Raw genomic sequence first — 11,261 nt, 5'->3', positions numbered from 1 at the left:
ATAAGACTTGTAAGTCTGTTGCAGTGAATTGGGGACAAATAATCATTATGCTATATAAATGGGCCGAAGGCCAGTTTGATATGAAAATATAAATGGGTCGAAGGCCAGCTTCATACGAAAACACAAATAGGCCGAAGGCTAGTTTGATACGAAAATAAAAATGGGCCGAAGGCCGGTTTGATACGAAAGTATAATGGGCCGAAGGCTAGTTTGATACGAATAAATAAATGGGCCGAAGGCCAGTCTGATACGAATGAATAAATGGGCCGAAGGCCAGTTTGATACGAATGAATGAATGGGCCAAATGCCAGTTTGACATGAATGAATGAATGGGCCAAAGGCCAGTTTGACATGAAAGTATGAATGGGCCAAAGGCTAGTTCGACATGTATGATAGAACGAATGGGCCAAAGGCCAGTATGATCTGAATGAAAGAATGGCTGGGCCAAGGCCCGCTTGAAATGAACGAAAGGACAAATGGGCCAAATGCCAGTTTGACATGAATGGATTGGGCCCGAGGCTGTCCGATGTGTTGGGATTGCAGTCACTTGACATATGTATATACACTAGATAGAAATATGAATTGGGCCTAAGGTCGTCTGATGTATAAATTGTTCCAATGTATCTTATTCAATTGATATTATTCACTAGGCTTTCGCTCACACTCATTCATGTGTTTGTAGGTGAGCCAAGAGAGGTCCAACCCCAGCCTCAGTGAAGTCTGTATGGAACAACCAAGGTTTTGGAGAGTCAGCCCTTACGTCTTATGCGCGAGACACATCTTCACCCTTTTGTTGTCCTGTGTTATTTTGTCATGTTGGCGAGGACTTTGGTTTTTGTTCATATATAGTTTTGATTGGCTGACCTAGACTTGAATGATCCTGTTTGTACAGAATCGTATGCTACTGTATTGTCTGATGTGAGTTATTAATATCTTTATGTATGGTTTGTTATGATGTGCCATGTAAGCACAGCTCTACGGACAAAGTTTTAAATTCTACTTCCGTTTGGCCCCTTTACTCTGATGAGTTATGTCCGGTTTGGTTTGAGGCCGTAGGTAATCTCATAATTACTAGCCGGTTATGTCTTTAAACCTTGGGGGCGGGTTCGGGTCATGACATTGGTTATGCAAATAATAGTAGTGCATATAGATTTTTAGTTCATAGATCTGAAAATCCTTATATGCATGTAAACATTATTATTGAGTTAAGGAATGGGTCGTTTTTTTAACACATTTTTCCTTGCAAGGAAACTAAAGAGACAAGTTCAAATAAAAGAACTTTTGATACTGCTATGGGTAGTAGTGAAGACCACAATGATAATGAAGCAGATGAACCTAGACAAAGCAAGAGGGCTAGGATCTCTAAATCATTTGGTCCAAATTTTTTGACATACCTGTTAGAAAATGAGCCTCAAAACTTCAAGAAAGCAATGTTAAGTCCTAAAGCTCCATTATGGAAAGAGGCTGGGAATAGTGCAATTGAATCAATACTGCAAAATCATACTTGGGAACTGCTGGATCTTCCACCAGGGTGTAAACCTCTTGGATATAAGTGGATATTCAAAAGTAAAATAAAAATAGATGATTCAATTGATAAATATAAGACTAGGTTTGTTGTTAAGGGATACAGGCAGAAAGAAGGCCTTGATTATTTTGACACCTATTCACCAGTGACAAGAATAATCTCTATTTGCATGCTAATTGCGATTGCAGCTTCGTATAATCTGGAGACACATCAGATGGATGTTAAAACAACCTTTTTGAATAGCGAGTTAGATGAGGAAATCTATATGGAACAACCGAAAGGGTTTCAAGTTCCTGGCAAAGAGAAAAAGGTTTGTAAACTTGTCAAATCCCTTTTCAGATGGTTTTAAGATAAACGAATGTGACAAATACGTCTATGTTAAACACACAGACAAAGGCTATGTCATAGTTTGTCTTTATGTGGTTGACATGCTCATTATTGGAAGCAATAATGACATGATTAAATCCAAAAAGAAAATATTAAACAAAAAGTTTGACATGAAAGATTTGAGAGTAGCAGATGTAATTCTAGGAATAAAAATTACTAGAATATCTGAAGGATATGTTTTATCTCAGTCTTATTATGTTGAGAAGATTCTGAAGAAATTTGGAAAGCATGATGACTATCTTGCTAAAACACCTGTTGACATTAGTCTTCATTTGTCAAAAAATACAGGTGCAAAAATATCACAATTAGAGTACTCTCGGATAATCGGAAGCTTGATGTACTTAATGAATTTCACTAGGCTAGATATAGCCTATGCTGTAAACAAATTGAGTAGGTACACAAGTAATCTAGGGTCAGATCATTGAAAAGCGATAATTAGGGTACTTAGGTATCTAAGACATACCCAAAATTATGGCTTACATTATATCAAATATCCAGCAGTATTCGAAGGGTACAACGATGCAAATTAGATATTGGATACTAAAGACTCAAAATTCACTAGTGGATACGTTTTTACTTTAAGAGGTGCGGCAGTCTCTTGGAAATCCTCCAAGCAGACATGTATTGCAAGGTCGACAATGGAATCTGAGTTTATTGCATTAGATAAAACAGGAGCAGAAGTAGAATGTCTTTCGTAATTTCTTAGAAACATTCTAATGTGGCCTAAACTTGTGCTAGCTATATGTATTCATTGTGATAGTGAAGCAGCAATAGGATGGGCACAAAATCATATGTATAACGGTAAGTCTCGATACATTCGTCGAAGACATAATACTGTTAAGCATTTTCTCTCACATGGAATAATTTCCATAGAATATATAAAGTCAAGAGAGAATATTGCAGATCCATTGACTAAAGGGCTAGCTAGAGAGCAAGTGTACTATGTATCGAGGGGAATGAGATTAAAGTCTATTACTTAAAAGTCGCCATAATGGCAACCTAATCTAGTTGACTGGAGATCCTAATATTTAGGTTCAAAGGGACAATCGAAAAGGAGGTTTACTCCTACCCATTTCAATGATAAGAAGAGTGATACCTGCAGCGTTAGTAAGTTTTGCTTTTAATGATTATTATAGCTTGGACATCCAAGTGGGGTATAGTAGGATACTCTTAATAAGAAGTCACCTATATGAGTGTGAACTGGACCGGTTCTGTGAGAATTGAGAAGGCTAAATTCTCTAGAGCCTTCACGAATTACTAGGTGTTGTTTAGGGCCAAAATGAACACAACTGTAAGAACCAAACTGTGTCTATAGATACACTATGTGTAGTCTATTGTCTTGGCTTACATAAACAGCTAAATAGTTCAAGGCATCGCGTCCACTAGTTAGTCAGTAAGTCCGATAGGCTTTCACTAGAGGCGGGTCAAAGCTATCTCGATGTGGTGTGTCTTCTTAGTGTACTTTTTCTTTGTTTGCATCTTGTTGCATGTCCGTTATCATGAATTCCATTCATGTGGCGAATTGTTGGAAAATGGCTTTTTATAAACCTTATTTTTTGCTAACTTGCTATTTTTAATGTTATTAACATTGTGTATAACATTGTGAATAACATTGTGTATTTGGTTGCACAAAACCATTTCCGGATGAATGAGAGAATTCAATGCGCATTTTCGAGTTTATGAAAGGGCTTTAGGTGGGTTTCTTACACATTTGTGAAATGTACTTGTCCTATATTGGAAAGGTTTAAGGATTTGTATGGGTTTATATACTCTAACTTGGGATACTTGGGATGGGCCCTAAGAGGTACCCAAGTTTGTGAAAGGGTAAGGTTATGGGCAAAGTGGGATAGACCTATTGGACCAAAAACAATAAACACACGCACACGCCGTAGCCGTTTGGTCGGTCGGGCGGACTGGGTTGGGCTTGGCTTGCACGGGTGCGTGGTGTGAAGTTGGGTTAGGCTTGTCCGACCCAATACTTATCTTTTTGATCCAAAAACATTTGTAATTTATTTATTTATTTTTAATTTTGGTTTCAAAATTCAAAATAAATTGGTCAAGATTTTTCCTTCACCCAAATAGATTTCGAATAGGTTTTCTACCTGTTGAATTCCACTCGAACAGGTTTTTTTTCCGAACAAGTTCTACCTGTTCTGAAAAGGCATTTCTTCTCCTATATATAGCCTGGCTTTCCAACATTTCATTCCATCAAATTTTTTTCAAAAAACTCTTCATTTTCTTCTTCTGTTCGTCCTCTAGTGCTCCTGTATCTGTTTACTATTTAGTTTCTAGGAAAAAAAAGAGAAAGAGTTACAGCATTGGTTGGTTCGCAAGACTTGATTTTGTAGTGCTACAAATCAAGTAGTAGTCGTTGCATCCTGGGAAGTAGACGCCATTAAAACTTGAAGCACCGAAGCGATGGGGAAATCTACTTTAAGGAGATTGTGTCCAACACAAGTCTCAACATTTAAAGTTTCTGTAAACATTTATTTCATAATTTAATTTTATAAAATTATATTTTGGATTATTTTTTTTATTTTATTGTTTATTTTATTTATACATTTAATTTACACACACCACTGTGGGGATAACATAATCAACCTCTCAGTCTAATGATAAGCCAATTGTGTGTCAGGACACAACCATGATCATCCCATATCTATGTGTACGAGATGTTATTTGGTGGTCTTGGAGCAATACTCTACTTTATTGTAGAAATTATTATTTTAATTAATAAAAATTAAATTAGGATATCACATGAACTTATTCGAAGTTTATAATATAATTTTCGCTATGTGATCATGTATACAATCATATAATAATACATATGGTAGTAGTTGTTGGACAATCTTCACTGTATTTGAAAAATAAATTCTGTTTGTGTATTTAACAACAAACGGAATATAGAAGAAATAAAGAAAATGAGAGAGTTTGTTCGATTACAAAAATCAAACCAGAAAATAAAATAAAATAAATAAAACAGATTTTTATTTTGTTACAAAAAACAAAATGAAAATCTGAAATAGAAAAATAATAAAACATAAAATAAATTAATTACTTACCAAATTAATTTCTTGAACAAATTTTCTGATCAAGTCCAGTGTTTAACACTATGTCCTTAAGACAAAGTCGTCCTCTCCACGATGTTTTCAGCTTATGGACGTTTATCTTCCAAGATAAAATGATCAACAACAAACAATAGCAGCACTACAAATTGTTTGCACAACGAATACAATAAGTGTTTACACTCTTTCTCACAGAAATTTAATGCAGCAAAATACAGAGAATTACTGCAGAGGAGAAGTAAGAAAATTGAAATGAAAACATCAAATGAGGGGCTGCCTGTTTATAGATGGAGTGGTGGCTGTTTATTTGAATTAAATAGGTACAGATTTGAATGAACAAGTATGGTACCTGTTCGGTTTGAATAAACAGATACAAATCTGTTGGGTTCACAATTTGAACATATAAAAACCCGTATTTAACATATTTGAATCTGTTCGGGCGGGGAAAAAAAAAGGAGCCCATTTTGAATTCAATTTATGAAATTCAAATTTCAAAAAATTAGAATTTAATTTTAGAAAATAAATTTCAAATGTTTTTGGCCCAAAAAGATAGGTATTGGGTCGGACAAGTCCTACCCAATCCCACATACCACGCACTCGTGCCCAAGCCCAACCCAGCCCGCCCAACCGACTGGACGGATGTCAGCGGCAGCGCGCGCGTGTGTTTATTTTGGGTCCAATGGGTTTAGCACACTTTCCCCATAATCTCCCTCTCTACAAAACTTGGGTGCCCCTTGAGGCCTACCCTAAGTTTCAAACCCATGCCTTATAAACCCACAAAATTCTTTCCACCAAACCAATATGGGACAAGCCTTAAACTACACCTTTAAGAAATTTTCACCAAAACTCTATTTTCATGGAGCTCACTTTGGCTTTAATTTCCAATTCACTGGATAATGGTTTTGAGCAACCAAATATACCACGTGAATCACAATGCGGCATGGAATGTGTTACCACTTTGACCCGCCAAATTTGGCGCATGGGTCCTACCTAAAAAATAGATCAAAGTTGAGGAAATATTCTGTTTTTCCAAAACTTTCAAAACCATTTCTAACAATCCCTCACATGAATGGAATTTGATGACAACGAAAATGCAACAATATGCAGAATTTGTCGAAAGAGTATAGATTGAAAATATCTTGCATCAGGATAGGAAGCTTTTAGTCTTGAACCTTCACTAGTGATAACCTATCGGACTTACTAGCTAACCAATGGACACAATGCCTTGAATTATTCAGCCGTTTGTGTAAGCCAAGACAATAGATTTTACACAAAATATCTCTTGACACATCGTGGTTCTCACGGTTTTGTTCATTTTGGCCTTGAATGCTCCTGATTGTTCATGAGTGCTTTTAGAGAATTTAGCCTTTTCATTCTCATAGAACCGGCCCCAGTTCAACACTCATATATGTGATTCTTATTGTGAGTATCTCTTATACTCGTCTTGATTTTATGCCTAAATCAAGATATAAGTAATCATTAAAAACTAAGCTTATCCTCAAACCTCTACATACAACATATGTTGTAGATATTACTCTCACCATAGGAATGGGTAAGGATTTTTAAATTCCTTGGTGATTTTTGGCGAGCCACACATAACTTAGTTATCCCTTTGAACTTAGTTCTTGGGATCTCCAGTCATACAAGTAGGGTTACCATTATGACGACTCTTATATAATAGGCTTTAATCCCATCCCCTTTGATGAACTATACACTTGCTCTTTAGTCAATCCTTTTGTTAACAGATCTGTAATATTCTCTTTAGATTTTATATAATCTATTGAGATTATTTCATTTGAGAGCAATTTTCTTACGGTATTATGTCGACGATAAATATGCCGTGACTTAACATTGTATATATGATTTTGTGCCCTGTCTATTGCAGATTGACTATCATAATGAATACAAATAGCTGGCACGGGTTTTGACCACATTGGAATGTCTTTTAAAAAGTGGCGAAGCCATTCCGCTTCTTCTTCTTCTGCTTTGTCCAAAGTAATCAACTCAGATTCCATTGTGGATCATAGGATGCATATTTGTTTCGTGGATTTCCAAGAAATAGCAGCGCCTCCCAGAATAAAGATATATCCACTAGTGAATTTTGAATCTTTAGTATCCGATATCCAATTGGTATCATAATAACTTTCGAGCACTGCTGGATATCGAGTAAAGTTCAAACCATGATCACAAGTAAATCTTAGATATCTAAGAACCCGAATAATTGCTTTTCAATGGTCTTCTCCGAGGTTACTAGTGTACCTACTCAATTTACTGACTGCATAAGCTATGTCAGGACGAGTACAATTCATTAGGTACATTAGGCTTCCAATGATTTGGGAGTATTTTAACTAAGACACCGCATTACCTTTATTTTTCGATAAATAAAGACTGATGTCTACAGGTGTTCTTGCTACATTCATTTCATCATTGATAAATTTATCAAGAATTTTCTCAATATAATGTGATTGAGATAATGCATATCCGTCAGATGTTTTAGTAATTTTCATTCCTAATATTACATCTGCGACCCCCATATCTTTCATATCAAATCTTCTGTTCAGCATTTGTTTAATTGATTTGATCATGTTTTGACTACTTCCAATAATAAGCATGTCATCTATATAAAGACAAATTATGACATATCCTTGGTCAGTGTTTTTAACATAGACGCACTTGTCACATTCATTTATTTTGAACCCATTAGTAAGCATAGCATGATCAAATTTTTCATGCCATTGCTTAGGTGTTTGTTTTAATCCATAAAGAGATTTTACAAGTCGACAAACTTTCTTTTCTTGCCCCGGCACTACAAACCCTTTAGGTTGCTCCATATAGATCTCTTCATTTAGATTACCATTTAAGAAAGTTGTTTTAACATCCATTTGATGTATTTCTAAATTATACAACGCTGCTATAGCAATAAGTATGCGAATGGATGTTATTCTTGTCACAGGGAAATATGTGTCAAAATAGTCCAGACCTTCCTTTTGTTTGTAACCTTTTACTACAAGTTTTACTTTATATTTGTCTATTGAACCATCTACTTTCATTTTTCTCTTGAATATCCATTTATATCCAAGAGGTTTAGAACCGGGTGGAAGCTCCACCAATTCCCAAGTATGATTTTGCATAATGAATTCAATTTCATTATTAACAGCCTCTTTCCACAAAGGTGCTTCAGGACTGTCGTTACTTCCTTAAAGCTTTGAGGTTCATTTCCTAATAGGTTTGTTAAAAAATCTGGACCAAAGGATTTTGATGTTCTTACTCTCTTACTTTGTCTTGGTTCATCATCAGTTAAATCCTGTTGGTCGAGACCATTACTAGTCTCTTGTGTTTGATTGTCATTAGACTCTTGACTTTGTGTACAATCATAAGTTCTTTTCTGTAAACTTAATTCCTGTCTTTTCTTGTAAGGAAAGACATGTTCAAAAAACACAGCATTCCTTGACTCTATAATAGTGTTCACATTTATATTAGGTATTTCTAATCTATAAGTTAGAAACCGATATGCACTACTATTCTGAACATAACCAATAAACACACAATCCACTGTTTTTGGTCATGTCTCAGTCTTTTTAGGAATAGGGACTTCAACTTTTGCCAAACACCTCTACACTTTTAAGTATTTGTAAGAAGCGGTCGACCTTTCCACAATTCATAAGGAGTATTGTTGGTTTTCTTGTGGGGTATTCTGTTAAGAACATAATTAGCAGATAATATTGCTTCCCCCTACAAGTTCTGCGGTAAACCTGAACTTAGTAACATGGCATTCATCATTTCTTTAAGGGTTCTATTCTTTTTTTTAGCAATTCCATTTTGTTGTGGAGAATAGGGTGTTGTAGTTTGGTGAATAATGACATGTTGTGCACAAAATTCATTTAATGGTGTATCATATTCACCACCCCTATCACTTCTAACCATTTTAATGGTTTTACCAAGTTGATTTTCAACTTCAGTTTTGTAGAGTTTAAACATTTCTAAGGCTTCATCTTTACTTCTAAGTAAGTATACATAACAATATCTTGTGCAATCATTGATAAATATTATGAAATACTTTTTGCCTCCTCTAGTTTGAACAAATTTAAGATCACATACATCTATATGAATTAATTGTAAAGGTTCGATTTTTCTTTCAACCGATTTAAATGAAGCCTTAGTTAGTTTCGCTTCTACACAAATCTCACATTTTTTATTAAGATCAATTTCAAACCTTGGTATATCATCCAAATCAATTAATCTACGCAAAGCATCAAAATTTATATGTCCTAATCTACCATGCCATAAATTCAACTCAAGAAAATAAGCAAAAGATGCGTTATTCTTATTAATAGCAAGTTTCAGTACAATTGTCATTACATTTAACTTGAAGAGACCATCACTCATGTATCCCTTACCAACATACATACCACTTTTTGTTAATACAAATTTATCAGACTCAAATACAAGCCTAAAACCATTTTTATTTAACAAAGAACCAGAAATTAAATTCTTCCAGATGTCTGGTACATGCAGTACGTTGTTGAGGGTAAGTTCTTTCCCTGATATCATCTTCAAGATCACCTTCCTTTGTCCAGCCACAGTAGAAGTAGAAAAATTCCCCATGAAAGGTTGTTCACCATTTGCAGCCTCATTGTAGGTAGTGAACATCTTCTTGTCCGCACAAATATGACGAGTTGCCCCAGTGTCAACCCACAATTCCTTGGGATTTCCAACCAAATTAGCCTCAGACACCACAGCAGAGAGGTTGATGTCATTTACACCGTAAGAGATGTAATCTAATTTTGTCACATTGGCTTGATTGGTAGTCTTCTTGCTTGTACTTTTGCGATCCTTCTTAGGGCGGCGGCAATCAGAAGCTCGATATCCAGTCTTGCCACAATTATAGCATTTTCCTTTGAACTTTTTATTGCCATTGTTGTCACCTTGTCTAGGACCATCTCCAATAAACTTCCTCTTTTTGTTATGTGGTTTGTGAACTTGTTCAACCATATTAGCCTTGGACTCAATGAGATTTTTACCATTCATCATTTCAGCTTTTCGGTTATCTTCCTCAATTCTCAGTCTTACAATAAGTTCATCTATGGTCATCTCTTTGCGTTTATGTTTTAAATAATTTTTGAAATCTTTCCAAGCCGGTGGTAACTTTTCCACTAAAGCAGCAACTTGGAAAGACTCACTAAGAGACATACCTTCAGAATGAATATCATGCAAAATTATTTAAAAATTTTGAACTTGAGAAATTATTGTTTGGAAGTCTACCATAACGAAGTCCAGAAATTTACCAGCAACAAATTTCTTTGTGTCGGCATCCTCTATCTTGTATTTTTTCTCCAAAGAATCTCACAATTCTTTTGTTGTTTTCAGAGGGCTGTAAACATTATACAACATGTTGTTAAGGCCATTGAGAATGCATTTTCTGCACAGGAAATCAGAATGCTTCCAAGGGTCTATAGTGGCAACAACTTGCTGATCACTTTCATCCTCTCTAAGTACTGGAGCTTCTTCATGGAGAAACCGGGCTAAATTTAGAGTTGTAAGATAGAATAGCATTTTCTGCTGCCATCTCTTAAACTCAGTACCGTTAAATTTTTTCAATTTTTTCAATTTTTCTTCATAATTTATTGGAACTTGAACATGGTTCTGGATAGGGACTGGAGTCGATGTAACAATTGGGTTTGGAGTACTACTTTCCGCAGCCATAATATCTGATTACAAAAATCAGAAAAAACCAAAATACAAATTAATTTTCTAGTTACTAAAATCAGAAAATAAATTATAACAAAAAATAATTTTATTTTCCTTGTTACTAAAACTAGAAAAATAAAATACCACAATAATTTTCTGTAACACAAATTAATATTCTGCAATTGTTAATGATACCAGTATATTACTACTAGTTGTCAAAGAAAATAAACAGTATATTACTACTATTTGTCAAATAGTATATTACTACTATTTGTCAAACAGTATATTACTACTATTTGTATTTTTTAACCAGAATATCACTTTGTGAAAACACAAAAAATTAAATACAATGAATACACCAAAAAATACTCTGTCATAAGATTGTTAGACAATCTTCACTGTATTTGAAAAATAAATTCTATTTGTGTACTTAACAACAAAGTAATATAGAAGAAATAAAAGAAATGTGATAGTTTGTTCGATTACAAAAATCAAACCAGAAAATAAAATAAAATAAAATAAAATAAAACAGATTTTTATTTTGTTACAAAAACAAAATAAAAATTTGAAACAGAAAATAATAAAACAGAAAATAC

This window comes from Camellia sinensis, chromosome 8 (assembly GCF_055761805.1).
Source record: "Camellia sinensis isolate YWXY chromosome 8, ASM5576180v1, whole genome shotgun sequence".
In the NCBI taxonomy this organism is placed as follows: Eukaryota; Viridiplantae; Streptophyta; class Magnoliopsida; order Ericales; family Theaceae; genus Camellia; species Camellia sinensis.
This window is presented reverse-complemented; position numbering follows the sequence as displayed.